This window comes from Plectropomus leopardus, chromosome 3, assembly GCF_026936395.1.
Source record: "Plectropomus leopardus strain MGB_pleo_1.0 chromosome 3, ASM2693639v1, whole genome shotgun sequence".
In the NCBI taxonomy this organism is placed as follows: domain Eukaryota; kingdom Metazoa; phylum Chordata; class Actinopteri; order Perciformes; family Serranidae; genus Plectropomus; species Plectropomus leopardus.
In genome coordinates, this window is record NC_142178.1 from 6,617,098 (window position 1) to 6,632,387 (window position 15,290).

At 39.3% G+C, this 15,290-nt stretch overlaps 1 protein-coding gene across 1 annotated transcript in view; it reads left to right on the forward strand.

Moving 5' to 3' along the window:
* Positions 1-430: 430 nt before the first annotated feature.
* Positions 431-15,290, forward strand: part of LOC121942302 (axin-2-like) — a 39,770-nt gene continuing 24,910 nt past the window's right edge. Inside the window, exon 1 of the mRNA XM_088075434.1 lies at positions 431-449. The gene's annotated coding sequence lies outside the window, so the exon portion shown is untranslated. The remainder of the gene's footprint in view (positions 450-15,290) is intronic.

Genomic DNA, 15,290 nt, shown 5'->3' on the forward strand with positions numbered 1-15,290 from the left:
GGCTTTAACCCGGAAGTCAAACACCGTAAACACATAGAGCAAAGACGGGAAAAACAAAGGAAGGAGAAGAGGGAAAGAAAACAAGACAAGATGGTTACAAGAGCAACTAGCTGAAATGGGGCATATCGCCACCTACCATGGTGGAGTCGAACATTCTTCCATCAGTAAAAGGATTCTCCCCCAGTGCTTGTATACTGGGACAGGGACTGTAGTCCAATTAAATGGTCAAACTGAGCTATAACCGTAGTTCCACTGAACTGCACATGTTAACGTACTGAGTGGTGGAAACAACTGGAAATTATACAACACACTAAAAGTTATATAGTATGAGATTAGTTTGTTTTGTTTTTGTTTACCTCTAAATAAATACTTCTGTGTTTGTGTCTTGTAGGTGGCGACTAATGTTTTTGAGGACACATCATGAGAAAAGAGCTTGCATGCAGCAATGGGTAAGTACTTGTTTTTGACTTTAAATTTGGGTTGAGTTCACTTGATTGTAGTATACCACCTTCCAGAAAATTCATCTCCAGTATGATTCCTTCGAAAGCTTGTTCATGGTACATGAATGAATGCAGTCGTTGTTTTTGGTGCATCATAGATAGAACAGAGGAGAGAAGTGACAAGAACTGCAGGGAGATAGAGATGACGTGCATCAAAGGTCCTTGGCTAGGCTTAGATCAGGGATGCTGTGATTATTTAGACACATTTGCTAGTGTGAGGAATAATCGTGGATGTTATTAAAAACCCTGGATACAGCATTTGAGGCAGGATTCTGTTCATTCCTATGAAAGTTTCTCAGTGGCGCATGAAACCAATGTATGAAATTACCCAGCTGATCGGCGCTTCTTCTGCACCACTGGGCCCACAGAGCAAGCACACTACAAACTGCCACCGAGCTCTTTCAGTTTAGCTGTCTGCTAACTTGAAAAAGAACAAAGTATTTAATCGTACAGGTCCTGCAGACTTTTCCAAATGTTACCAGACTGAATGGATTAAATCCTGACAGCGAAGCAAGTCATCTCACGCAGATTGTGACTAAAACAAAATTAGCCACTAATTTACAAATGTCTCTTTCCTAACCTAAGTCTATGGGGAAAAGTCTTTGTGGAAGATGACCTGTCACGTGATGGCAATGGCATCACGTGACAGGCTCTGGATTTGTAATTTCACTGTTTGGCCACTATGAAAATTAGCTTCAAAGCCCAGCACACTCCCTAAGGGCCTAGCAGTAATCCCGTTAGTATCGTAGTCCTGATGTCAAGCCATAAACTTCAAACGTTTTACAGAATGAAATCAAAGTATAACTTCACTTACCTTCAACCTGTTATATTCCAAAAGTTGTGGTTATTGTTTTTATATTACATGAAATAACTTTGTACCATCAGGTTCATTTTATTCAGGGAATATGATATCATGACAGAGCAACAACCACATACTGTCAGATGATCAAACCGGTTTTAACCCTTTAACACCCGGATCGACATCACTTTTTTTGTGCTGCATTCAGACACTTTTTATGAGTATTTAAATCTTTAAACCTTTGGACTCTGAGCAAACTGGTTTGATTTCTTTCAAAAATATGGGAAGAAGGCAATGAAAAACTTGGCAAGAACTGTCCTGCAAATTGCAAGACATTAGTAGATTAAGAAAAGTATTTTGAAAAGAAAATTTAGTTATCATAATTAAATAAAAAATAAATAATCTTACAGAATAATTGTATTTTTAAGCTTTTTTTTCATTGTCCATAATTATTTCAGTCACTTTTCAAGTATTAATGCCAACATTTCATCTTCTCACATGTGAGGATTATATATGATATCATATATGATAGCAAATGAATTTTATATATAGAAACAATTTGACGATGTCTCTTTTGGCTTGATAAAATTGTGATGAGCTTGTTTCACTGTTTTTTGACACTCTCTAGAATACACGATTAATGCATCAAATGTAGGAATAATATAATATATATATATATATATATATATATATATATATATGTATATATATATATATATATATATATATATATATATTAGCAACATTTCAAGTGCACACATTTTTTTAACTCAGATAAAGACAGTAATAGAATCCTACCAAACAACTGACATATTTATTGACTCTCAGCAATTGCCAAGTACAGTCATAACTGATTAAGAAATTATGGGCACAAACTATGAATGTAAAACTCAAGTTGTAATGAACAAGAATTATCCTTTAAAGTATATAGCAAGCATGGAAATGGAAAATGCGCAGGGACTGTGATTAAAAGGGTTCAACAAACACTCAAACACTCACACACACACACACACACACACACACACACACATACACACCATTAGTCCCCAGAGCTCCAGCTGCCCAGGGCTCTAAAGTCACGCTGTCCCTGTGTGATTGAAGGTCCAGCTGGTAGACCAGCCCTTTTGATCCCTTTCCCTTTTATGAGAAAGACAAACAGCTCCTCGTCGTCACCCACACTGGAGTGATTGATACACACACACATTGTGATCACTGTTAGACACACACATGCATGCACACATTCACATGACGATCACAGACAGGCACATGTGCGCGCGCACACACACACACACACACACACACACACTTGCATTTTCTTAATGGACGCCCTCTCTCCCACTGTAATCACTCTGCTAATGACCTGCTTGAACTCTGAATGAAACCCAGAGGGTGAGAACAAAAGGTGGAGGGACAGAAAGAGAGAGAGAGAGAGAGTTGAAACCAGGAATTGTGAGAACATGGCTGCAAGATAGAGTTTGGCCCTCCATTAATACCCTGACATATAGGTTATAAAGTGTTAAGGTTAGAGGTTAGTAGTAGAAAGAAGCTTCTTAATAGAATTAAATTGTGTTTATTATGTTGATTTGGGGTCAAAGCACCACAAGTTTTCTTGCTGAAGGTCTAGTTTGTTGGATTTAGGGGGATATATTGGCAGAAATGGAATACAATATAATACGTATTTTTTTCACTGGGTATAATCTATAAATCTGAAGAATTGTCATGTTTTTGTTACCTTAGAGTGAGCCATTTATATTTACATAGGGAGCAGGTCATCGTCTACAGAGATCGCCATTTTGCGCCACCATTTTTCTACAGTAGCCCAGAATGGTCATAACAAATGCTTGCTCTAAATAGGGACATTCACATATTCACGTTGGCCAACATAGTTAGCGGCCGCAAGGAGCGGCATCAGAAAACCATAAATTTTTTAATGTGAAACTGCTTTATTCAGTGATTTTACCAGTTTAAATCACTAGTTTCATCTGTTTTGGAGAGGAAATAACCTCTGTGGATAATTCAGCTCTCAGTTAAAAACCTCCCGAGCTTCTTGATCTTAAGCCAAACAGCATGCAAGAAACACTGATTTGTAACATCAAACTACTGTATTCAGTGTTTTTACCAGCTCTGATCACCTGATCTATTTGTTTTGGAGGAGCAGACCTCTGTATATAATTCAGCTCCCTGTACAAACAGGCTCAACAATAAACACTGAAGGAATTCTAACTGGGAGATGGTTAAGCTGGTTGCAATCTGCAATCCTCACCACTACACACCACCACATCTCCCCTCATGCTGTTCCTTTAAAGAGGCATATTCCACCCAAAAACTAATTTCAATATGAATATCAAGTTATTATTCAGTCTTGGCTCAATTTGGGAAATGCAAGTATCCTTCATGTTCCCTTTTCTAGTCCAAAACAAACAGGAACAGAGTTTCATCCTCGAGTTAGAAGAGTAGCTACTCAGATTTTGGAAATCCTTGGTTACTTAACTTTAACACGCTGCACATCTGCCTTTTGTCATGGTTGTTGTGTCTGGCTGTGGACGAGCTGCTCTTGTTTTGACTCTTTGACTTCCTTGTATTATTTATTTTGTATGTTACTGATGTGTTTTGTCTGGGAACAGTGAGCTTTGTTTTGTAATTTAATGTTAAAGGAATTTCTTGAGAGAAATAAACCTTTGCATCATTGAAAATACCTCGATCATGCTCGACATACTACTTATATGCCTGTTACTGAGCTCTGACATCTTATTTTCTTTAAAGAAAGTGAACATTTTATTTATGAATCCTTTTTGCGGCGCTCATGGGATTTTTCTTGCTATGATCTGCCTCAGCTGGTCTTGCTCCAAGATATGGATGCTCATTTATAAAAACATTGTAAAACGAGCAAAACTGAACTTAGATCCTGAGACGCACACAGATATTTTTGGGGGAAGTGTTATAATTAAAAAATGGGAGCCCCCTCCACCCTGTTGTGTCACAGCTTATGACACTAAGCTCGACATTTGCAGTTTGAAACTGCATAGTTAAGAGAAGATAACGATATTTGAAAAGTATTGGAGAAAATGTGTGCAAGAGCTGATGGCAAGATATTTCAGGCATATTCGTAAAGGCATTACTGTGAATAATATGAAGCCTTCAAAATGATGCTTAACTTATTAATATACAGTGCGTACTATATGATACTAGATGGTGTACATATGCTCATGAAAATAAGAACTGACATAAGAATAAAATTGAGATCAAATGTGTTTAGACAGCTTGTTTAGGCTCAGACACACCAAACCAATATCAACAAACTAGCAGCATTAAAAGCTGACTGTTGGGTCACCTTACAGCGCCTGTGTCTCCGCTAGAAAGTCCCCGCAGTGGCCAGCTAGCACGTACATTTTCTTGTGTGAGAGGAAGTAGCGCTCCATACTAGGGGGCGGTGGTCATCTGTGTCAATCCAACCAGACGACAGTAGGGCTGGGTATTGTCAAGAACCTCACAATTCAATTTCGATTCTTTGGGTGACGATTTAATTCGATTTCGATTCGATTTGATATTGATCCAGTTGCTTTGATATCGATTCAGTGATTCATGTGTTGATGTCAGAAATACCCAGATAATTCATGAGAATACCTTCCGATATGAGTTCAATAAAGCGTGTATTATCTTTATTGATTTAGAACAAACTGACACCAAAACTTATTTTACCATTACATTATTCTTTATTAAATAAAAATTAAAACTAAAATACATTTAAAGTACAGAAAAGTGCATATTTTGCCTGAGCCAAACTTAAGAAAAGTAATAAACATTTATGCAGGATTTGTCTACCTGCATTTGTGTGTGATCCTTAGCTTTAGCGTTAGCAACAGGTTGCAAAACATCTGTTTGGTGTCGGCTCAAATGGTCACGTAGGTTCGTCGTGTTGTTGCACTGACTCACGAGGCTCACACACGACGTAACTATTATCGACTTTGTGTATCCAAACGTCGGCTTATTAATGTTGTCAGTGCTGATTTTAACACACTGCAACCTCGCACAACTGTCGCCATTTTAATGAATAAACAGACGTTGTTTGGGGGTCAAGCAGAGCCTCTGAACAACGTCAATCACACTCTGGCAGCACTCACACTGCTCCCACGGGAGCAGGGCATCATTACAACGGATATAATTAATTTCAGGATTTTATGAATCGATATTGAATTGGCGAAAAACATATTGCAATGCACTGATGAATCGATTTTTATTACCCAGCCCTAGAAGACAGGATGGATTCAAGATACTAGTTAACCAGTTATTAAAAACAAAATGCAGTGTGAGAGGAACAAATTATATTTACTATGCGCAAGTCACACAAACATATACAAATAAATTTTAGAAAGGGGCCGTTTACATGGCAACGGTTCTTGCATGAAATGTTAAAACTTTTGTTTTAGTTTGGCCTCCTCTCACACGACAACAGGGGCCTGAAAATGCAAACGTCTGGGCTCCAGAGTGTAATCTTTTGAAAACGCCATCCCTTCTGTTGTTGTTCATGGTTTGCATGCGTGGTGTTCTTTTATGGTTTGCAAATACAAAGTTACACCTAGCATGCATACTACAGCATTTTCAGTTGTTTTAGCAGATCCGTGAATATGTTTTCACGGTGTTATCATATGAACATAGCTTTTTTTTAAAAAAACACAAAGCAAAGACTACCTAAATGTGGCTTAAAGTGTTCAGTGGCTAAAAAATAATCTTGCCAAATGGAAGACATTTGTTACTATCACACCCTCTTGACCTAATATGTGTTGTTTGCTTTGAGTTGTTTGCTGAATCCATCCCCCGACAGTTGTCATGAATGTTGAAATTATCGAGACCAAAAATGTTTTTGGTACCAGGCTGCAAAAGTTTATTTTTGCTGTAAAGTTGGGTTTTTTAACGTGAAGGTCGATGGGGATTGACTCTGTTTTGGAGTCAGCCTCAGGTGGACATTAGAGGAACTGCAGTTTTTAGCACTTCCACATCGGCTTCATCTTTAAGCCTTGGAGGCTGCCTCTTGATCTAAACACGGTTTTTATTTCATGTAACTGTTTTCTACACTGGATGGCTCCACTGAATGCATAACAGGAACAATGGTGCTGTGATTTGCAGGCTAATATCCTATCACAGTGTTTGAAGTGGGGTTTTCCAGCGATGGCTTTTTCAAAATTGTTCCCTGCCTGCACCTCTCTCTCCCCCTGTGGCAAACTGAGGGAACAATAGAGGGGTAATAGAAGAGAGAGGAGGGGAAGAAGGGAATGTCCTCCCAGATCTACACTTCCTGGGTCTCTGCTGCCCCAGAGGCATTTCAGGGCCTCCTTACATGGGAGCCATCCATACATGGGATTTGCATGAAACTGACTTTTATGGGATCTCCCTGCAGCTAAAGTGCTGGGACATAACATGGATTCATATTCACAACTGGGTCTGCACGGTGAATGAGAGAGATCTTCCGCTCAGAGAAGGGTGTCATCTTTCTCATTTTTGCAGCACGGGGCGTCAGGATGTCTGGGTTTGTTTTTAGGCTGCTAGTTTGTAATGATAATGAGAGTGACAGCAAGGAGGAGTCTCATATATACCTAATGTGCTGTAAATGTTGATTTCACAGTGGATATGTAGAAGCAGTACGGCTGGAAAGGATGGGCAGGATGAAGGACAAATGCAGACAGAAACAGACTACAAATAGAGATGGAAAAAGATAAAGAGTTGAAAATCCACCAAGGCAGGCAGACAGAGAAACAAAGGGAAATCGACAAAGAGATTCGGGTGAGAGGAGAAGGACATGTGAAGTAAAAAGGACAGAGATAGAAACAAAAAGATGAAATGAATGAATGGAGATACTGTGAGTCCTAGAGGTCAGCTCCTTTTTTCTTTCTCTCCCTCTTTCTCTTACGGTAATCCCTGCAGTAGCAGTGAGCTGTTAGTCTCCTCCATAAATCAGCGTTTGTATGAAATACCAGCGGGAGCCAAAGGTCAAAGGAGAAAATTAGCAGCTGTCTTTTCCTCTCCTTTCATGTTAGCCGCAGGGCTAATCGCCAAGTGCGCCATCAGCCTCATTTCCACTTTAAAACAAACTCCCCGACAAGCTGGGGAGGAGCTGTTTGCCCGCGCTTACATTTTATGGCACCGGATTTTATTCTGAGAGAGGGTAGGAGGAGGAAGAGGAGGAGGAGGAGGAGTGGAAGGGTGAGGGGGGTATCTTACTCCTGCTTTCTGTCAGCCCTCTCGCTTTATACTTTTTCTTTTCTTTCACCTATTCCATCACCTTTAGGTGTGGGAGGCCAAACAGTGGAGCATGCTCCTCTCACGCTGCCTTGTTGACACATTTAGCAGCTCTGGAGAAGTAACAGTCAGTTCATTAACACGATGTTAGAAAAAGTGGAATTACTGTGTCAGTCCTACTAAAACTTGACTTTTAAAACTCATGTAAACATGCCAGTTCGACTGAAATCGGATTAAATCTTTAAATCAGACTAACACACCCAGATTATACGATTGGAAGTCGAGCTATTCTGTCATGTAAACATATCAATCTGACTTAAATTGGACGTTTTCTGTGTGCTCCTATTGAGCCAGCCTCCCTCTGTGGTTAAGGATAGGGACTGTTCGTTACTTATGAGGGGGGAAGAGAGACTTGTGTTTTTAATTTTGTCTTACGTGAGGGACATACAAGTTGAAAAAGTCGTATTTTATCTTTATTTTAAATAAAAAACTAACTCCCCCCATGTATTTTAAAAGTGTAGTTTTAGTCGGACTAACAATATTTTGGATTTTTCATGTAAACATACTAACTGTCAATAATATTTAATCAAACCACACCCACGCAGTTTTAATGAGGCAGATTGAAGTTTTTAAGCATTTAACTGTAAAATTAAAATATTACCTAAAGATGCTTTTTGAAATCTTTGATGTTGCTTTTTTTGCCATGAATATTTAATGCCATAGAGAAGTGCTTGATGTTCAAGGCAAAGTTTTTAGGGGCTTTAAGTGTTATTACTCTATTAATGAGTGCATTTGCAACACAATGCTATCTAAATGAAAAGTGCAAACCATAACAACAAAATTGTCAAACTGAGCTGAATCAACCCGTCTGCCACAGGCTGAGCTCAAACTGAACATACAGGCTTCACAAATGTCGTGTTTGTCGTGCAGCTGCTGTACCTGATAACAATAGATTGTACAGGTGTTTCCATTATTGTTCGACACTTGTATCTTTGTGTCTGCCTACATTTCTCTTCCCTTTTTCTGCTGTTCTCGTCTTACGAAACCACAAATTTCACTTCTGGAATGACATGTAAATTGTGATCCGAGGTTCAGTGTTGTTGACGCATATAGACAAGAAATAAAACATGTATAAAAGATGTAGATATATTTCTTCTCTCTCTTCCATCTTTGTTGTCTTTCTTTGTCTTCCTCTCTATTTTGACCCTCTCCCCCTCTCTCCTCTCTCTGTCTTTCACTTTACATCTCTTCTCTGCCTCTACACCCTCTCTCCACATCTTTTTTCTCTCTGTGGGAATGTTTCCCCTGTTGGTTGTCAGAGCAGTCAGTGAGGTGCATAGCAGCAATGCTTTGTTGATGTTCCTCTTTGCCTATCTGCTGTGCAGTGTGTTTTGAAACTCACCCTCCCTCTGCACACCTGCTGTGTAGCTGCATGACACTGAGAAACATCCCACAATAGGGTCAAAACACTTTTATCTTAGTTTTAGTTATGGATTTAGAAACTCTCTCGGGAATAAACGAACAATATGCAGCTGGCCAGAGCTGAGGTCCTGGACGATTGCTCTCCTCTGCTGTTTCCGGGACTTCCTTTATTCACAGTAGGTGGGTTTAACTCTTCATCTTGTAACAATATCATAACCTCGCAGAATAAAGTCAAGAACACACACGTATATGTTTAGAACTTTATAAAAGCAAATACATGCACTTGAGCACTAGTGTGCACATTTTGAAGTAACATATGCATGCACACCACATTGGCACTGCTTACAGTTGCAAGTTTTATTTATGTATTTTATGAACTTAATGGCCACTCTTTTGCACAGATCAGGCTCCATGGAAGTGGCTTAGCCTTACAGGCAATTTTTCCCAGTGGTCATTCATAGTATTGAAGCAAAACTAAAAATCCCATGTGGCTCAAAAAGCATTATCTCCATGGACCACTACTGTGAAACTATGGACAATAGACCGACACCTGCAAAAAAGGTCAATTATTACTCTTTCTATTCTGAAAATTTGATCCATAGATGTTTTTTAGAGTGCCCAAGCAATCAGTCCTAAAACCTGGGAATAAGTAAGCATTTCAGCACTTGCAGTTCCCTTACTAGAAAGTCAATGGGTTTTTGAATAGGTTTTTGGTTAGATGCCCTGATTAAGGTCTGTGGTTAACACAAGATGAAGAGACTTTCATGTTTTGTTCTATGATATAAAAACCGTCAGTAATTATTCAATTTTTGAGTTTGAGGCTTTTATGTATTTTTAAAAAGGCGGCTGCTAAAAAGTGACTAAATGAGACTACAAAACATCAAGTGGTGACAAACACAGCTTTACAGCCTTGTTGAGGTGGGAACATGACCATTGTGTAGTTTGTTTATGACCTAAAGTTACCTTTTTTTTCTTCTGGCAATTGCATTTAGGCTTCAAAAATCCTGAAAGTGGTGTTCATTTGTGGAGTTTATCTTGTTTAATAAACAATGGTAGTAACAGAAACATTTGTTTGCCACTGAGCTTATTTTCTGCAGTGCTCTTCTGCATTGCCTACATTGGTCTACAGAAAAACATCACACCTGGGGCACTCTATTTGCAAATCTTTCCTGGAGCTAAAAAAAATTATTTAAAAATCTGCAACGTCATAACATGTAAATTATGAGCCCAGTAAAAGTAAACCATAACCCCAAAAGTAAACCCAGAAATTAAAACCTTGTCATGGTGCATGCGCCAGGTGAACAACCATTAGAATGAATAGGCACCATTTGGTATTTAGGTATTATTGTACATCTATGGTACAGACACACAATGTTCGCCAAAAGTTAATGTTTTGTTTCGTTTTTTATCATTTTCAGAAAAAAAGTAATTGGTGCTACTTTTCATACACTGTTATGTTATTCTCTTACACACAAATCTTAACACCTGAGCTACAAACCTCTAGCCATGAGCTTCAGACGTTTGTTTTTCACAAAAACCCTTGCACAAAATCACATTTCATTTGTACTTCCAGGCTGCTTTGCTTTGTAATTGCAGTTTCTGATTTAGTGTGAGATACTTTTGGGGACTGTCAGAGTTTGAGGCACAGCCTTATAAGTGTATGACTCACACCAAAACCATGAGAGTCTGCATAAGCACCAGTTAACTAACTTGCAAAATTCAAGCAATCTTGTTGTTGTGTTCCTTGACTTTGAATTCACGGTTAGGTCTGTTAACACTAGATTCACACATTAGAAAAACACTGCAAACACCCACCATCCCCCAGATATAAACATGCTACTTCCATGCATATTATCCTACACATGTACACACAAACGCAAACGCATCAGGAAAGAATAAGAGAGTGTATGTGAAACGTGTACAAGCATGTTTAATGTAAACATACCATGTTTAAAACAATCAATAGGAGGTCCGTTCTCAAATCTAATCAGTTAGAAGCTGGCGGAGAAGAGTGAGCCATGCACATACTGAAACATTTAAGATAAATAAACACAACACACCATCGCCACACATGATTGGCAGGTAATCATATATACCAAAACTTCCATCTGATAGATTTAATTTTATGGATTTTTATGACGAGCGTATTTGTTCCCTCTCATTTCATTGAGGCAATTTTGCATCTGTTAATATCCATCTGATTTTGTTGGGGGGTTTTCATTGCGCAGAACTTTGCTGAACAGTCACAAACAAAAACACTCTTTTTTATAGCAAAAAGTATTTCATTAGAAAAACTAAGGAATGATACCTTGCTCAAGGACTCAGCAGAAGCTGTTGCAGGATAGAAGACTATTACTTATACTTATGTTTCCTGTATTACCAGTCATGGCAGAGAATACATTGTCTTTTAACTTTAAAAAAGTTCCAGTTAAAAGTTTGGGTGCTTCGGCAAGTATCCCAAGGTGGAAGGTAAGGTTGTGTAGCTTGGATTGGTGAATGGCGTGTAGTTAGTTCAGTTTTCATGTGGGAGTTTTGATGGTGTGTCCATGCACCATTACAGATAGGCTCGAGAACAGGCAAACAGTAGACAGCAGCAGAAACAGAGGTCTGCAGAAACTTTTCAGTGGTTTCTTCTCTTTATATATCTCTTACTTATTTAGCGTCTCTTTCAAAGTCAGTGAAGAACTATTTGGATTGGTATTTTAACGCTGCTTGGGAGGAGGTGGATGGTAATTAGTAACGGTGCATCATTGCATCTCGCCAGTTAAGCAGCTGAATTTAGCGTATTCACCTGGATGTTGTGTTCCCATCGATGGCGATCAGAGCCGGAGGCGATAAAAAACCCGTGTCTGCTGCAGAGTCATTTGAACTGAGTGTGAATGTGGATCATGCGCATTCCGATTGCATTTAAAGGCCAGAAGAGTTATTTGCGCAGTGGGGAAGAGGACAACTGTTTAGTCACCTACTCTTAACCATGACTCAAGCCCCTTTTCCCCTCCTACTAACATCTAATTTTTTAATGTAATGGGAAAGGTGACAATCAGCATTCACATCTGCGTCAAATGACTGTGCACTAGTCACAGGTATTTCTATTCTCCACCTCTGATCGGCATTGATTGCAACACAACATCTAAATGAATGCGCTTATTTTAGCCCCCTTACTGATGAGATGCAATGATGCATTGACACAAAATACTGTCCATCTCTGTCCGAGCAGAACTCAAGCATCGATCCAAATTAGTGCAATGACTTTGAAAGAGGAGGACATATAAAAAGAAGTAACCGCCGTAATATTTTCACAGACCTCCATGCTGCTTTCTACTGTTTACTACTGGTCTGCCCATGATGTCATATGACATACCAAAAAAAAAACAAACACATACAGAGAGGCATAGTCATCTGCTGCAGAGTCATGTACACATCTCTGGTCTTCTGGCAGTGGGAAAGGAGTCTATAGCCTATTTCTAGCAGGTTTACTCTTGTTAGTCTTGTTACTCTTAAACAAATGTCACTATTGTCACCATGCATTCACAATACATGATGAAAAAATCTCAACATTATTCCAGGATTTGTAGAATCTTCCAATATCAACAAAAGTGTCTGCAAATAAGCTATACCTACTTAGCTATCTGTCACTGAGACTTGGGATGACTGTTTCTAGTTAAAGAAGATAACTGTATAATTACCAGCTGCAACAACGCCACCACAGCAATTACTGTTTTCACCTTGTGAGTCTATGTGTGTGTCATCATGACAAAATGTGGTAGTGGTGACACTAGTTGAAGTAAGAACTACCAGGGTGTTTTACCAGGTGTTTACACTGTATGTCTGTCTGAGGACAGATTTCGTAAATGCCAAAACATCCCAATAATGCAAGACAGTGTCACAAAGCTTTACAGGCATGTAGTTGAGATCACACTGGAGGCCGAGTTCAAAGATGGTTGTGATCCAAGGAAGGGGGAAGTTAATATGTAGAAAGTGGGGAAGATGCTGTTGCTCACAAAACGTTACAGATGTGTAGCTGAAATCAAAATGAAGGCTGGATGGGTATGGTACAAGCAAAGTCACCAGAAGTAGAGGGATAGGAAATTGGGAAGAGGTCACTGGCCCACTCACTTTACACCTCTGACCCACATTAGCTTTAATTCACTGACCACAGCTGAAGTGATCCCATTGCAAGATGGGCTCTAGTTTTGGAATATTATGGCAACATATATGAGACCCTTCTAGCCTCTGGCTTTTTGCACATTTATAGTGTCAACAGTTGCATTTGTAATCCAGAGAGTAACTACTTTAACTCTTTGGAACTTCACATGAACACGTGTCAGTTGTTAGTCCTCTAAAGCTGACACATACTGCTAATTCAGCATTCAGCCTAATTTGCCTGTGTAGCTGCCTTTGTAATCACAGTCCACTCTTTTCAAAGTTGGGGTCCCTTTTCATGTGGCATTTGCATTATTTTGTCCACCCTTTGGTATTTATGCTCTCATCGACCTCAAACACTGTGATTGTGGGTTTTGTTGTTGTGTTCTATGAAATGCTTTGTGAAAAACAGTAGGGTGCAGCTTGAGGCGAGATGGGCTACATGTGGATAGAAAACTAGTTTTACAATCACCACCACCAAAGTCCTGCGTATCAAGGTGATGAAATGCTAGTCTGGATATTGCCAGTCACACACTGAACTGTTTGGTTTTTGCCACAGAATCTGACACTGTGTATGGACACAGAAATCGCCTGCACTCTGTTGGAGCACGTCTAAAATGGTAGAATAAAGATTCTAAATCAAACAATGTACTGTCAGGTCTGTTGGTTTTATGGTGTCATTGTCGTCTCTCGCTGCTGTCTTGTCCAGAGCTCAAACAGCTGAACACTGGATAGTTTGATCAATAGGGCCATTTCATTTGCCTTATCAGTGCATGGATTTGCTGTCAGGCTGTGCCTTGGCCAGTTAGCCTTTGTCAGTTTAAACCAGCGTTGGTCTGTAACAAGTTTTGTTCAGCCTCTAATAGGCCTGACCGTTGCTTCATATCAAGCATTTTTCTACATCATTTGTCTGATGCTCATTAAGGATGGCTAACGCAGCTCAAAGTGAACACTCACACATTTCTCTCGCTTTCACAATCAGAAGAGGAATCACTTGATGTGTCAAGCGTGATAAATTGATAAACATCATGAATACACATCAAACTGTTTTAGTGGAATTACTGCAGGAACAATTGACACAGTTATACAGAGCATTCAGTGCAGAAGGACAGCATACACCAGATTATATATACTGTGCTAACAATACTCATTACACTGTCCATCTATAAAGCAAGGAATCTCTGTCTGTCTGTCTGTTCTTAGTATATGTTGAGAAGTGTTCATCCAATCACACTTGCTGGGGACCCAACGATGTGCCCAATACTAATAAACTTTGAAGAGCAAGCGAACAGTTGCTTTGTGTAGCATAGGGGGCAGGGCTTTGTGTAGCATAGGGGGCAGGGCTTCAGGGCTCCGCAGACTGTGACTAAAGCCTCACCATGAGTATTTCACTCAATACATTTACATGCAAAGTTAAGTGGCGCTACAGTTATTGCTCGATTAGGCCATTTCAGTGGACTACTGTCCTTGTCTCAGTATACAAGCACTGGGGGAGAATCTAGTTATTGATGGTTGTATGTCCAACTTGTTGAACTGGGACAACATGGCTAACTTTTTGGGGCTGTACATTTTGTGCATACTCTTCGCTTTACTTTGTACCTTCATCTTGTTTTGTTTTCTTTCCTTCCTCTTCTTCTGTTTTTCACTGTTTTTTTTCTATGAGTTTATGCTGGTTGACTTCCAGGTAAGGGACTATGGAGCATAAACAGAGCACCTGGGCTAGTTCAGGTCTGGTTGAGGCGTATACATGAAAGTGTGAATTCACCTCATTATCTGGGTGTTAGTCCAACTTCAAGAAATTCAACTTAGTCCGATATTAGTTGGACTAACATGTTTACATGTATTTTAAAAGTCCAGTTTTAGTTGGACTAACACAATATTTTTTTTAACATTGTGTAAACATACTGACTGAGTGCAATTACATGGTCACGAATAACCCATTTATAAGGCTTATCCCAGTCATTGATAATATTATGCTGTTTACACAAGCACAGAAAAATCGGGTTATTCATGTTCTGTTTATACATCCCAGTTGCTTTCAGAGTACTCCAACTAGCATATTGGGGTTTCTCATAAATTGAATATGGTACAAACCCATAAACTGGATACTGTAAAAACCTTATCATGGGTTATTCATGTCCATGTAGACAAACTCACTGTGTTTCTGACCACAAGTAGCTGCAATCTTTGGT